Source organism: Lepeophtheirus salmonis, chromosome 14 (assembly GCF_016086655.4).
Source record: "Lepeophtheirus salmonis chromosome 14, UVic_Lsal_1.4, whole genome shotgun sequence".
Lineage (NCBI taxonomy): Eukaryota > Metazoa > Arthropoda > Copepoda > Siphonostomatoida > Caligidae > Lepeophtheirus > Lepeophtheirus salmonis.
The window spans coordinates 10,297,246-10,314,503 of NC_052144.2; positions in this window are offsets into that span (position 1 = coordinate 10,297,246).

The following is a 17,258-nucleotide window of genomic DNA, read 5'->3' on the forward strand; positions in this document are numbered from 1 at the left end:
TTATCCACAATTTTTATATAAATTTGAATAATGCATTTCTAAACTTAGACCTATTTGAGTGTTATTTATTAATTACAAGAGTTGTAAATCCTAAGGATTTTTTGAGCCACTCTGAGTTTTTTTATAATATCAACAGATTTTATCCTTTTAACAAGAAGTAGCAAAACCATAGAAACGTAGCTATCAGCATTTATCAATTATTTATAAATCTTCAGTATTTTATCGATTACAGATTAATGGCAAAGTGACTAATTCATCATTGATTAGTTTGTGTTTATCCTTTGTTACCACAAGGGAGGAATTACATGGTAAAAGTTTTACTATTGAATTTAACCCAAGGATTTAAATCATCGTTGAAAGGAAAATAAAATTAATCATAGTTTTTCTCTTATTCCTCTGGTTTCTGTGACATTCATATTTATCCGAAATATTATAGTTATATAATATAAAACTTTTGCATATTTTGTTGAAGAAAATATATTGTTCAAAAATATGCCTCTCAATTTTTTTTTTTGTGTGTTTTTTATATTCTGAGGACCCTATTTTCATCATTGATTAATCATTGGGCTGTATTAAAAAACAGACAATATCATCGTAATATTACGTCACACCTCGTAAATAATAAGATCATATGATAATATACCGCACTTTTGTTCAAATAAAATATAAATATATATTTGTGATATTAAAATTCCCTACTTTCCATAAATATATATCTTCATTCTTCATTTTTTAAACCCTGGCCTACTTCTCGTAGAAGCAACCGACTCTACTCTCTTAATAAGTTTGATAGCTTTTCTTGTACCTGTTCATCCTTGTGGGATACGGAATTCCAAATTTAAGATTATTTGTTGGGGAAAAATGATTTTGAAAAGTATAAGACCCAAATTAAACATATATATCAGAAACAAATCGTCAAACCTGATGTTAGTCAAAGGTATCAAAGATTTAGTCGATAACAAAAAAAACTTTGTAGAGAGGGTAATGCCAGAAATTGTGGTGGTGTTTCAATGTAAGTTAAAGATCACATTTATATCCTTTCACATGCTGTGCTCTAATGGATCCGTTTAAATGATTAAAATATACCCATATCTATAGTGGCGACCTTATCATACTTCCATAAAAACGTAATAATACTGTAACTTCCATACTGGATGGTCCATTGAAATCTGAGCACTTACTAATTCAATAATTAATGAAGGTTAAGCAATTAAAATTAATTCATATTTCAGTATATTAAAGCATAAACAATTAGTGAAAAAACAAACCAAACCTGAGCTCTCTATCTTATGTAAAAGTCAAGAAAATGATACTTGAACGTGATTGTCGAATTTCCATTCGTGCACTCCAAGAACTTGGGCGTCTCGAGCCCTATTGTCTACGCCGTCTGCAAGTCCGAAGCGTTGGAGAGGAAGATGGAGTTAAAGAACACGGTCCAGGATAATCCCTTCAAGTCCATGAGGCCCATGCAAGAGATCTCAGGGGGTTTACTCCAGACTGACGAGAGGGCTATTCAAAAAGTGGACGGATAAAGCCTTATGAAGGGGGAATGACCACTTTTGACAACAGCAATGAAAAATCCGATCTCCTTTGTCGTAACACTCTTTTAAATTAGTCTTTTGAACTCTTTTTTGACACTTTTGGGCCCTACATCCCTGATAACAGCCCCTTGACTACACATTTTGGGTGCATGTCGAAGGAATGACTGTAGTGTCCGTCATCCAAGTACCGAGGCCCCCCATGCTACTGTCGACCAGTTGTGGGATGCCATGAAGTTTCCTACTTTTCACATATGCAACCTTCCCAAAAAAATCAACAAAATCGATCAATACATTTTTTTTGTAATCCAGCTATAAACAGGCAAGCCGAGAGGAAAATAACTTCGTTGGTGAAAGTAATATGAACCTGAAGATCAATATATCCCTATCTTCCAAGCTCAAATTGTAATTATAGTAGGAATAGAATTTATTGGTTAACTATGTATGTCCGTATAAAATATATCTAAACGAATATTTGAGTTTTAAATTTAAAAAAGTCTATTTTGTCTTTCGTCTCTTTTTATGCTAATGTTTAATTTATAGCTCTCTAAAGGAATATAATTGTATGCACATATATACTTTAATTCTAATAAAATAAGACATAATGTCATAAATTATATGAGCCAAAGTATACATATATGCTTAATGTAATAGTAGATTTACGAACAATTGTGTCATTAAGTCAATACAAGTTTAATTGAATGTACATATTTCAAGGATTTGGAAAAGCCATACCTATTAAATGTAAAACAGGGTGAAAAGATGTCGCAACTTTTAACATTGTTACAGTAACCCCTCATTTCTTAGATGGAACAAAGTTTATAGCTGCAGTTGCACAAAATATATGCTAAAACGAGATACATTTTAGATATTAGCAAATTGTCTTAATTGCTGTGAGTGTAAAAACCAGAAATGAGAGTGGTTTTTATAAAAAAATCTGTAAACTTTGAAAAACGAAATGTCGAATGGCCCATTTAAGTCTAAACATTTTTATTTTTAAACTTCAACGAGAAATAATTTACTAATTAATAATAGAATTTCTATAAAATTGATAATATTTATGAATGTGCGGTTGAAATCTCTTAATCATTAACGTAGCAGCCCTTAGCGTAAATGATGGCTTCCAGGCGGTATTGGAAGGCCTGGAATTCACTGCAGATGTAGTTCTCTGTAATGGCATCTCAGTGCTGGCTGACATTGGTTTTGTGGGCCTTGGTGTTTCGATGACGGACACTTCATGTAGTTATAGAGCCTAAAGTGTCAAAAAAGAATTCGAAAGATTTTATTCATCTCTATTATTCAAACTTTTTGCGGGGTTTAGAGTCATTTTTATATATATTTTTCATCTAAGCAATGTTATAGAACACATAATTCGTTGCGGGGAACCTTAGCACCATAGTTGGAATACCACTGTAAAAGCATGATCGTTCTTATGGAAAATTATCTTCTTGTTGTGAATTTATACATCTTATGCCTCTTTCGATAACACTAAAACTTGATGCATTGATTCTGAAGCTCCATCCTAAACGATATTATCCTAAGCTAAAAAATATTTGCTTAGCGTAGAAGTCTTAATTCAACAGGATTTGAACAATGATACACAAGTTTAAAGAAAAATATCATAACTTTGTGACCTTGTCATAGTTTTGTTATAAGATGCCTGATTTGATTGACGATTACAATAAAAAATATGGAGTGTCAGTGTATTGTCCCCTCTACAATAATTAAGGCAATTGACTGGTCTTACATATTCAAACATAAATGCAAATTTAGATTATTCGCAAAATCCACTAACATAAACCAATTATTTTCACAAGAAATTATTTTTGTTTAACTGTGTAATTTTTTCATCTTTAAGGTCTACATGAAATTTTATTTGTAAGAAATTCGCATATTGTAATCTTCAAACCTTGACAATTATTCCTTTCAATGTGAAGAAGTTATGTTATTTAAAATTTTCGTGCTAGGTGGAATATAATTACCGGTTTGTAATGTTTGTTTATTCAAAATTTAAGTAATCATCCTAGAAACAAGATCAATTTTAAACCTTCATTATGAAAAGGAGAACTGCTAATGTTTGAAGATTATAACATTCAAAGATCTTTGGAATGAATTACCCTGCCAAGGACACGTGTACACACATGAACACCCAACTATACTTTTCATTTTTTCCCACATCTCTTTGAAAGAAAATTGGCCTGGAGGTGTATGAGCAGGAACCATTTCGAGTATTTGACTTGGACTTGAACCATATTTTGAAAACTTCCGACACGACTTGCTCAATAAAATCAAAAATCGCTACTAGACTTAAAAACTAAGACATGGATTCAAAAGGTATTTTAAACTTTATTTACAACTTAAAAGTATCTTTTATTTTCAGAAGACTGAGCTCGATGAAAATATTCAAGAGCTTGAACTTGTAAGCAAAAATGGAGCCTCAAGTTGTACTTACTATTAGCATAACTGAAAATATTTGTATATCTCCTGATATACTAAAAAAAGACCCCAAAAATAAACCATGCCAATTTGAAAAATGTTTTGGGAGAAGAGCAGCTTAGCTGTCGTATCATTTCATTAGATCAGCTGCTAGCAGCTGTAAGAGGAAGAAAATAAGCAGAAATCCCATTTCTTATATTGCAAGAATATATAGGAATGAATTACTCAGATATCGATCCTCAATTCTACTCCGAGTCCAACAAAGGCTTACACCTATACATCCCTAGCAAACTCTCATTGTAAGCTCCGTCTTTCATGAGGACATAAACTAGCTATTATTGATACTTACATGTAATGTCTTCAATAATGAAATAATAATGAGACCAGCTTGATAAAAATAAAACATGTTAAGATTGCCGACTAAAAAAAGCTCTTGACGCTTGTTAGGACATATTTTATTCGCTTTGATCTGTCACTGGTCAGGCAACGTGTCTTGTGACGGAGACTGAGGCTCAAATAAGTTGAATCCCAGAATGTAATAATCAAAGAAACCAAAAATGAAAGTGGTTGCCCGGACGGGTTGAAAAATGATTTGGAGGAGAGTATTTTAGCAGTCATAACATTTGATTAAATTAGCTGAAAGCAGCCTTGAGATGAAATAAGTAAACACAAATATCACTCAGTTTCTAGCAATAATCGGTGCAGAAATTACTCCAATCCCAATCCTCAATTCTACTTTGAGTCCAACAAAGACTTATACTTATAACTCCGTATTAGTGATTACTTTATACTTCTTGTTCCTCCTTAATAATAACAGCTTTTCAGGATGCAATTATAAAAATACTCTTCCATTTTCATATTTTTTAATCTCTGAATATAAGAACTAGTCATAACGTTGGTATAAAATCCTTCAGAGTATTATTCAATTGCATATATTTTATCATTATGTTTTTAACTGAAGGACACTTTTGATATCCATAAGTATTTGGGTAATAAATCTAAATGTCCAAAATACATCGACGAAAGTAATATAAAGAAAAAAAAACAACTACTCAATGCGTCTTTTGAAGCAAGTGCTTTAATGTTAATATATGTACATATTTATTCTAATAACAAAAACATGGATAACTTCAATTTGCTGCATTAATGCTTTTCTTTTTCTTTCAAGAGGAATAATTTTACGCAATAACATAACCAAAATATTTGCATATTTAAAAGTAGGACTCAATATCTATTGCCTATATGCATATTCAATGTAATTTAATAAGTATAATGGGATCAAATATTTAAAAAAATAGTACTATAGTTAATTAATTTCAGATGTGAATAAATGGGAAATATTTTTTTATCAATACAAATTCTAAGCAAGAATAATTTTTTACAGATCAACGGGTGAGTGCCATATAGTCACAACTCAAACATTACAAATATTAGTGTTAATCCTATATGTCATGAGAAGAAGTATAATATTTAAAAATAAAGAAATTCAGACTGTTGGAATGAAGTTGTCAGATCAATTTTTATTTAAAATATTGGAATATATTATATACCATTATTCAAAACGATACCATGGAGTTTCCAGGCTTAGTTCTGTAAAGTAAGTAAATATTTGAATTATAACAATTAGCTGAGATTAGACAAATATGCAAGGAATATATTTGCAACTCTTTCAAAGTTTAAATTGAATGCTTTTAAGTCTTTTAAAGCCACATAATATATGTTTATATGCATTTTGAGCTTTAGGGATGTCACATACCCTATGTTACGATATATGGAATCTGAGAGATCTTTCTATGGCAGTGCATGGGTATTGCTGGACTTCATCCTCGATATTGGTGGTTCAGATCTATACTTTAATATTGCTCTGCCACCACTAACCTTTGATCAATCATAAAAGATTATTAATGGCTCATTTATATATAATAGTATAACAAAACTGAATGAGATAGATAAACGACATTTTATTTTGAAAACAAACGAATGTCTCCCTTAGAAAAATAGTTACCAAATGAGACTCTTATGAAATTTTGTCACTATCACGATATGCAATAAGAACTTGAAATACTAAAAGTACAATAATTTATACATATCTAAAGCTACTCCAGGTGTATAATATAAAATGATAGTGGCCAATTTTGGAGGTTGAATAATAAAAAATATTTTTTTTATTCTAAAAATCGGAACTTATTTAGATTTTATTAATTGTTCGAAAAATTTATATTTGCTTTGTTATTGAGCAAGAAAGTAATATGCCTTCATCAATTTTCAAAAGAAGATTGCCCACTCTCCAATTGCCATTATTCCTGCTCAAAGGGTTTCTAGGAAAGCCGTTCTTGGAGTGAAAAAAATAATTTATGGAAACAAGAAAAACCTCTTGGAGTCTAATTCAAGGAAGGCAGAAAAATATTACGACAATACAGTTTTCTCAAGAAGTTCTAGGAAATATAAGCCGAAATACTGTATGCTCCATTAGAAAGCTTGCTAAGGAGTACCAAATGACAAATTGCCCAATGATGAGATTATTAAAAAATGACCACAAGTTGAAACCCTTCAAGTACAAAAGAGTAACACCTAACTCATGTTCAAAGAGTCAAGTGAATCAGTAGAACAATGTCACTATTCAATGGTACGAAAATAATCCATAGGTGATCGGGATTTTTTCATACAAAAAACCTTTTGAAGCTTCTAAAAAATTAAATATTCAATAGAATAAGATATTATCCAAGGATGCTCAAGAGTTTTGCTTGAGTTCAATTATATTTCAAGCCCTGAAACCTATTTGTTATGACCTGTAGAGGTGTAGAATAGAAAGAAATCATCCCTTGTTGGATTTTAGATGGCAACTAAATACACTATCAAATCTATTTAAAATTTCCTGGATCAATGCCACCCTTCATGGGGGACAAATCTGCTCTTAGCAGGAGAAGGACCCAGATTATACAGAATAAATGGTTTAAAAAAACTTCGAGCTTCTGGGACAAGTTATTTTGGCAATCCTCCTCATTTGATTTGATTCCCCTTGAGTTTTTCTTGTTGAAGCAAGACGAGAGTGAGAAAAATTACATCTCCATATCTACCAAGGACGTGCTGATGACAGCAGTTGATGTGTCATGGGGTAAAATCCCTTAAGAATTTTTCATTAAAAGCTTAAACTTCAAACTGTAATTAAGTGCAGAAAAAACAAATTTAAATATATACAGTGTATTTATTTTTATTTTTTCGTAACTATGCAGAGGTTTAGTGATTATTTATGATATTCTGTTTTCGCCGTCCTTTTTACATAAACAAACTATACTAATCATTTAGTCATTTCATCATCATAAGCGAGCAAAAAGGCAGTACATCTCAGATCTCTAAGTTCTAGGAACCTGGTGTTTAATTTGGTAAAGATAAAAAATAATGGAGAATGTCCAGGATGCTAGGAAGTGGAAGACATAGTTTAAAGAGCTATCAAAGCTCCTGTTAAGATTGGAGAAGAATAAAAAGGAGTATCCCACTAAGTCGATGAATCGCCTCACCAGAGACATCTCTGTGGCTCCTAGAACCATTGGGAGGGCTATAAAGCCCAACTAAGGGTTAGTTTCTTTCACAAAGACCCCCCACGCCGCCTTCTATCAGAGGGCATGAATAAGAGGAGGCTCGAGAGGTACAAGAAAATTCTCTAATGGATCTTGGGAAATGGGTAAATTAAAAAAAATATATTCTAGGACTAGAAAATTCTCACTGTTGATCAATTCCACTACTGGGGGAGCAACCGCTGACTTCAGGAAGCAAAAGAAGAGGTCCAAGGTGTTTAATACGCCAAATATACTGCCCATACAATTGTATTTGGCGTTGTGGCCTCTGATAGAGAGAAGAATCTTCTGTTCTTCTTCACAGTTCAACAGAAAATCAGCCGTAAGGCCTACTATAGGGTTGGTAGGTATACCATCTTGCCATGGCTGAAGACCAACTACCCGTAGGTTAACTACTTGAGGACATAGGACGGCGAAATAAATACTCTCACTTGCCCACCAAGTGCCAAATGTTATGCGCAGACAAGATGGCTCGATTCTAGTCCAAAGAGATAGGATTCCCTTTTTCACCAGATTTGAACCAAATTGACTTTTCTATATTAGGCACTTTGGATAGGGAAACTAACAAGACCTGAAAACCAAATGTGGACTCACGGAAATATTTAATTTATATGACTACATTTTTTTTCTTACATCAAAAATGTATTATGTGTTATACATCAGGGAACACTATATACAGTGTGCTATGTATGCACACTCAATACTACATGTAAAACGACTGCAATATCTATATTGTTATTTCTCATATCAAAAGTCCTTCATTCAAGGTAAAAGTTTTATACAGATAAACATATAGTCAGTGGTAAATGTTATACATACATCCCCTCTGGTATGTTAGAAAAAACAGAAACCGAAAATTAACGTGGTAACCCACACAGTTTGAAGAATATTTAAAAGTAAAATAGTTTAGCTGTTATGAAGTTTTTTTAAATTAGCTGTGATTAGGGATGAGAGAGTTGTCAAGAAAGAAAGCAGAAATAATCTCCATTACACAAACAGTAGTAGCTGTTCTTAACCAAAACAAGGCATCAAAAAAAGTAATTATTCGATAGGATTCTCAATCGACAATTGCTGCTATTCTACCTCCGTTTATAAAAAGTAATATATTTAAGAAGTGCAAAGAAATATTAAAAATGGAAAAATGTGAAATAAACATAAATCTCAATTGGTGGAAAGGCCATTCAGTATTTCCCGGAAACGAATTTACAGAGTAACTTGAAAAAAGTAGTGCTGAAGGTCAAAATCGATTGTGCTACATAAAGAAGGTGGTGGGTGACTTCTTTTTCGAAGTTTGGCACAATAAATACAGGGAAGATTAAAGAATGAAACATACCCATCACAAGTTTAAAAAACTAAAACAAAAGATTGCCAAACTTTCATGGAAAAACATGAAGTAGTTGTTCAAGCCTACACAGGTTATGAGCCATTTGAGGGCATCTAAGTAAATGAAAAAATACAAGTGCAATGTGTAATATTTGCAAGGAAGAACTACAGAATATAGACCACCTAGCCATTAAATTAACAAAAATGCAACAAATTATTGATAATAAATATAAATTTAAGGTGGACTTAAGATCAATTTCTGTTGTAGTAACACATAGACACCTTTTTATGGTCGTGTTCTTTACCATATGTAAGTATAGTTTTGTAATATATGTATCTACTTTGTTAAACAGCAATATATTCTTAACTAATTTTACTTTATCATTAATAATGCAAGGGTTAATTGTTATATGGTAAAATTGTTAAATATTATAATAATTTAGTATTTCTTAATTGCAAAATTGTTATTGCCAAGAATCAGATTCAATATTATGAAGTACCCCAAAAATCACTTTCATTGTCATTGTAGTGAAATTTAAATCAATGTCACATATTTACTTGAGTTTATTATATACATAAATGAAATTGTTTTCTGTATTAGTTAAAAATGAAGTTTTATCTTATGTGAATTTGATGGTTTGTATTCTTCCTTTTTGCAATTATGAAGAATAATTTATTTTCTCCATATAATAGACCTATTAAATATATATTCAAAGAAAAATTTTTCAATTGTGTTTATTCAAAGACACTTTTCATTGTATTTAAAATTCCAATATTAGTTATTTTTTCATTGAAGAAAGTCCAATTTGCTTAAAATTAAAATAAATGTAAGATTAATTGATATGATTTTATTCCAAAATTATTTAATATTTATGTAAAGCTTTTAAATGGATACATAAATTGATTAAATATTACTTAATCGCTGATTATTTATGTAAAAATATATGGAGTTACGATGAGAATTATAGATTTTTGGTATGGCGTCTTTTTAATTATGGAACTGTAGTCCCGAATATGTTCAAAGTAGAACAATACCATTCACCCCAAATTCACGAAAGGAAATGTATTTAGGCGATACGGACACATCAAATTTAGAGAATTTGTACAAGAAACCATCAATCACGATATCGAGTTTTTAAAAGACAAAAACATTTATATCTTAAAATTTTATTCCGATAAGTTATCATCCTGAAAACTCTCTTAGAATCACAGTTACTAATAGGGTTTTTTTTGTTTAAAAAAATGGCTATCGTGATTTATGGTTTCAGGTGCCAATTCTTTCAATTCGATGTATCCTTTGTTTTTCTTTATCACCTCCAGACATTTAGTTTTGAAAGGTTCAAGTGTAATGTCTTGGCATAGATTTTCAACGCTAGTTACACTTGTGAGTAGCGGCAATCTCTTTTCAAATGCTTTAATGGCTTCTTGTATTGGATTCAAATTGTCTTGAAGAAACATAATTTCTGACAAAAGGCACTTTTTCTTCATAGCATCTGTTAATTTTTTTATTGCATCATTATTTTCATCCATACCATTATAATACTGTTTGACTGAATTGAAGTGCTTGGCATAATATTTCACTGCTTTAAGCCAAGATCCCTAACGTGTGAGGATAGGTGCTGCTGGGAGGGTAACTTGGCATCAGCAGTAAATTTACGTTTTCTATCATATGAATTTAAAAAAATACTTTCTTCACTTCAGAGATGAGAGTGTTTGTACTTTCAAAATAATCAGCTATTCTGTTCTGACCATGAGCTAGACAAGTGCCATGCAACATCATTGGAAAATGTTGTTTAAGGTTTTCGCTGCTTTAATGCAATATGAAGCTCCGTCCGTAATGTAAACCTTTAGTCTTTCCTCTCTGAAATCGGAGACAAGGACGTTGCTGATTCTTTTTAAAGCAACACATGTAATCATTGGATGCCTTCCAAATTAATGAGATAAGGACAATCCAAAAATAACTATACAAAGGACCAACCAACACTGCTGTCATGTACCGCGATTGAGTGTATCTAGTTTCGTCCAATGAAATAAATATATCCTTCCCTTAAGTTATTTTATATTTGGTAAACACTACTTTACTTTGAAACTCAATGGACATGGTGATGGAGAAGCGAGAGGGAATTACTTTTCAAGTGTAAACTTAACAAAATTTTGATGATTAACCATATGGAGTGACATATTGCAAGAGATAAGCATTTTGGTTATATCTGTAGTAAAATTGGAACGTTCAGAATTGGAATTAATTGTATGACTTGTATTCCGTTCCGAATTCCTTTTGTGAATGTAAGTTTTACCGTGTTCTTCTACTTTGAACATCTTCAGGAATATTGTTCCTTAATTACAAAGACAGCATGCCAAAAACCTAGATTCCTCTTCGTAACTCCATATATTTTTACTACCATTATCATCAATCCGTGATTTTATGTTATTTCTATGAGACATTTTATGTTTTAATGATTTTACTCAACTTTATTTATCGAAGACAAGAAAGGTAATGATTTATTGTACTTACAAAACCAAATCTAAAGTCAATACTTTATCTCAAACTTCATCACGAAGCAGCTTTACACGTTTCTAAAACTTATTATAATAATCGCTATGTAGTTTGTAGTTACAAGTAACTTATTTATATATGATTAATGATTATAAATTTTGATATGTTTTCTTCTCAAGAATAAAAAAATAATGATGACTACTTCTAGTATTAATAGGATTACCAACTGCAAAAAGCTGCTCACGCTTATAAGAACATATAATATTCAGGTCCGTTTATAATACTAGAAGAGGGTACCCGGCATTGGTCAGGCCAAGGAGGGAGCGGGAATTACATTGACAATAGTCTATGTTATTTCACGGACGTCTCTACTCTATGGAAACCTGACTGTAAAAGCGCACCCCAGAAAGTAGCTGACAGTCTTAAAAAGGAATTTGAAGTTTATATAACTAATATGATTACGGCGGGTAATTGTTTTTATTAGACAATAAAAGAGAATTCAAGTAATACATTAATATCATCATAATTAAGTGGAACCTGATTAAAGCTTAGAAATCTTTTTTGAAGAGGACTTGACATTCTTAGCTGTAATCTGATTTGAACTCCTTTTCCTGCTCCCTTGACGGACCCCATCATTTAGTTGACTGACCAAATTTTTGCCCATCACATTGAAGAAAAATAGCGAAATCTTGCCGTGCAATGTTGTCCATTCATGACCTAGTCCACAAGGAATGACATTAATAGCTTCAATAGCTGAATCAGAAATATCCAGCATTTTCCCCCAAACCTAATTACAAAAGAAGCTCTAGGATGGGAGCTGTTCCAGTACGTTGGTGATGAAGGTAAATAAAGGATGAGGGTAAAGACAATTAATAAATAAGATATTGGTTGGAGTTGAGAGCCCTCCTCTACTCAAAATTCTTATCAACTTAGCCAAGTTAACTTGTTCCTCTTCGGATTCAGCCATCAATCTTATGGCAGTGTTAAATGGAGAGTCATTGGCCACCAAAAGAGATCTTCATGATGAAAACTTCGTTTTCTTATTGAGAGAGAATGCGGTGTATCCAGCAACAAAATACAATGCATTACAGTCTCCAATGCTGCTCATTTTCTCTCTGTCTGAAGGCTCCCAATCAATGATAAGTATTTAAACTTTATTCTCGTCTACATCATCCATCACGTTCTTAATCTTAACAATAGTAATACAATTGAATTTTATGACACACTTTACACTGATTTTCTTTTCTGCCTCCAATATCTGTCCAACAATAATGTACTAATCAGCTGCTTAGTTGCCTATACCAGCTGAATCTTCCCTATATAGTGTGAGACTGGAATATGGCAAGCAATATATAGTTGAAGTCCTTATTCTCACTATCCAGCAAGTACTCAGCAAGATCTGCTGCAGCCAAACAAGTGTGCTTAGTTGCCAAAAAACTTTCTTTCGTGAGTCACCTTTCACCACTAGCTTCCCAAATAGTGAGTAAGTTGGCAAACTCTTTGAGGAAGGACAAACCAGCACGATTTTCTTTTGTGATGGTTTTACTTATATTACCATTTTTTCTCAGCCCAACTGTTATTGCCTTTACATATAAGAGGTTCCATATGGTCCGTACTAATTCAAGAAACTCAACTGTGTCCTAGGACTCAGGTCTTTCATTGGAGTAAAACTGAAGGGCTCAAATGGTTGATTCATGAAAAATAGAATCAGCTAACTGCACGCTCGACTTTCCATTGCTGTCCATAACAAGTTTATAAGCTTGTCGCACTTTATACGTGGATTCCTTGTGAAAGATCTCTTCAATGTGAGCAAAATTGGGACGTAAAAACGTTTTGGCACACAGAAAGTTCAGGGGGATATTGAAGTATTCTTGCCGCTGAAAACAGTTATAGATATACTGGTAGTTGCATAAATACGCCGACGTATTTTTAAATGCTTATATATCGAGGTTCCGTGATCGGAAATAAAAAAATCCAGCACAAGTAACTCGGTAAATCTTTTGGTTTTGTTTTTGTTTTGTTCTTATTTGCATCCAATAAAGTCGTTTACGATGAATGACGAGGCCAAACGTCATATGGTTGCCACTCTCCTCCGCGCCCGTAGGTCTGTCAAGGAGATAATCAAGGACACTGGACTATCAAGGACTACTGTGTTCAAGGTCCAGAAGCTTGTCAAGGAGGGAAAAGATATGAAAGACCTGTCCATACCTCTGGAATGACTCAGGATTGGCTCGCTGCCAACATGTAATTTTGGAACAAAAACATTTGGCCACCTCAATCACCTGATTTGAATCCCCTTGACTACAGTATGTGGTGGCAAATTGAGAAGAAGAGCTGTGCTACCCGCCAACCGAATTTGAACTCATTGAAGGCCAGCGTCAATGAGCAATGGGTAGCCATGGAAGACCATTACATCATTAATGTGTGCAAGGCCTTCCAAGGGCGCTTGGGGGGTGTCATAGCAGCTGATGGTGGTTATATTCAGTAATTATATTAAATTTTATACCAAAATAAATTCTCTGTTATATAATTCTCAAAAAAAAAAAATACGGCATACGAATTTTATTACACATTTAATTATTTGCTACAAATAGTCCGCGTATTTATGCAACTACCGGTATTTGAAAATGTGTACAGAATCGAAGAGGAGATGTACCTTGAGATAATTATTGTGTGGATGAATTATGGATGCTTGCAGATGACCAGCACAAAGAAGCTGTGAGTAAAAGGCCCTGTTGGGTGGGTGGTTATCGACAGATAAGGCTACAACAATAAATCCAATTTGGTATAGTGCATGCATGACGACTCTATATTGACTAAATATGAATTCGGCATTCAAATTTACCACGATGATAAGAGATACAATATCCATGTATTTTTCCCCAGCAGACTTTATCGTAAAGGTGATCGAAGATATGCAGCAATATTAATAGCTTCAGTCACAGAATTAATGTTATTCGATTTTAATCCAAGACAGTGAGAGACTGAAGTGTTGCTGATCCTCTGATGTCGTAGGTTTTTGGTGGCGGAAAGGAATTGAAATATCAATATTTCAATTTTTCATCATGTAATTGTCCATTAACTGTGAAAATTCCTGTTATGGAACACAAATTTTGTATTTTACTACCAAAAACGACTCTTAAGAGGATAATACCAGAAGATAAAAAGGTCCAAGTAGTAATTTCAATGAAAATTAAAGTATTTTTATTCCTACGTAGAAGCATGTGATAGTGAATGTGTATCAGATAAAGGAGCTGCATATGTTCTATTGGATAATGTTGGACTTATTAATAAACATAAAGCAAAAAATATAGTAGAAAAAAATAATGTTTTGATAATGATAATTAAAAGAATAGAAGAATGTACTGCAAATAATCCTCTGGCATATATTTTGATTCAAGGCAACATGATTCATTTAATAATGTAAAATTAGCTGATAGGTTTTACCCAAAAAAGAACATGTGTCCTCGATTTTAGACAGAACCGAATGGCAAGTATTTAGGACATTTTATTCCAAATACTGAGAAAGCTCGTTGTTTCTGGGATGGAATTATTAGCTTTAATGATCTATTGTTGTTGTTCATATTGGCAAATAGGTATAGACAAAAAGTTTACTATGATTGATTCTCATGAAGATGGATGTCGTCAGGGCTCGTTTCACCTTGAGTGGGACCATTAATAAAGATAAAATACTGAGTCCCTATATTTTATGTAAAAACGGACAAGAACTGTACTGGCTGTAATAATGGTTCTTAAAAAAACCATTAAAATGCTGCCCGTCAAAATAAATACAGGTATTACTATTATATAAAGTATGAAAAATATTTGTTTTTTCGATGGATTTGGGCTTTAAATCACAATCTTTCTCGATTCTATTTGTTACTTAAATAAAGTCTATTTTACAAGAATCTACTTAGTAGCAATAATCATAAAAATAATATTAATTTACACCCTCAAACCGGCCCGCTCTATTGTAAAGAGAACAAAAAACCACCTTATATTTTTTTCCTACAAAAAGTTATAGAGAATAATGTCGTAAAAATTATGAAGTAAAATGTTCCGGAAATGGAAAATAATATATATCTGATATTTTGTGGGGAAAATGAGCCATTTGTCACATTTCTTTTTAAAAATTGAAAAATGATGTTTGATAAAAAGAGAGAAAAAAACAAATATTTCAGTTAAGCATTATTTTTTTTTGTCAAATTTATATACCAACAAATTTCCAGACAAATTTTTATATACTTTCTTTAATTTACAATCCAATATTCAATTTAGAATCCATTTTTTCCCCTGAAAAAAACAAAAAAACAATGAAAGTGTAATTATCAGCGATGTCTTATTTTCCCCATTAATTTTTCGATTCGAAATAAATAACGAAAATAATATTACTCGTATAGTTGTTTTTTGAGATACCAGTCAATTTTTGATTAAAGCAATGGCCACCAATAAAAGACAGACACACAAAAACACTAATGAATTATTTATGTATAAATAATATCCTAATTATTAGTATAATATTACTAATTAATTATTTATGTATACATAATTTTTTATATATAAATAATATACAAATTATTAGTAATAATATTACTAATTAATTATTCATGTATGAATAACCTACATTATTTAAATATGTATACATACAGATAATTACTTTGATAATGCGATTTCTTTTATAATAGACATATTTTTTGCGTCTCTTGAGATTCAGCTTAGTTGGACTCTACTGTCTATAGGTAATAAATACTACATGACACATTTTCCCTGGACAGCTCCTCACTCCCTATTTTACTCTTTTGAAAATAATGATTGAATATTTCATTAATTGTTGTATTTGAATGTACTCATGTTCCATGTAGTGTTTCATTTCATACACGTCACTTCAAAATCGATTATTTTCAGTATTTACAAATACTCGAGTAATGCCTTAAGCTTAGTTAGATTTTACCTCGTAAAAATGGGGGGTCAATTTGGAGACTAAGTGCTTATTGAAATCCAAACATACGAGATGTTTTTTTAAAGTATGATGACTTGTAAAATTTGCAGGGCAACGTAATTTAGTATGCTCTGTTTTTTATTATTTGATATTAGTACATTCGACACGGACATATACTTCTTGTTTCAGATATATAAAATGTTTATTTTATTTGTGAGAGGCATAACAGTTAGAAGTACTTTGTATGTTCGGCAACTTTTTGTTATTGAAAAAAAAAAAAAAATGGTTGCTTGATAAAATTTTCATCAAATTTTGTGTAAAAAGCAAATTAAGTTCTCTAAAACACATGAAATGTTGACAATAGCATAGGATTACACTTTTCCGGGAAACAAAATTTGTTTAGAAGTGGTATAAACTCTTTCAAGATGGCTGAGAAGATGACAATGACAAGCCGCCTCGCTTTTGATGTTTTTCATCGCTGTTTTTTTCACTACCGTGACATAGTCCTTACCATATGGTCGTACGGTCAATAAAGAGTATTATCTTGAAGTTATGCACCGTTTGATTTAGTATCATATAAATGGCAGTTTTGATTATTATTTGATTAATTAATCATTTGCAACATGATTATTTATCAATCATATTTCTCAATTGATATTTCATTATATACTTTAATTTTACTAGAAATAATTAAATGAAAGAATGTTGGGTCCTTAGTCAAAAAGTTTGACAAATATGGGCCTAAAATAAATAGTTCTTTAGAACAACTCCTTGATCCTCCCAGACGACATTAAAGTCATTTAATAAATGAATCTTTTTTTTGCAATTTCCCTGTACAAAGTTCATTTCAAAGATATTTTTTTCTGCCCTATAAAATTACTTACATTGAAAAATGAGCATGATGTATTCATCTTATACAGTGAAGGAAATTAGTATACTTAATTCCCCGT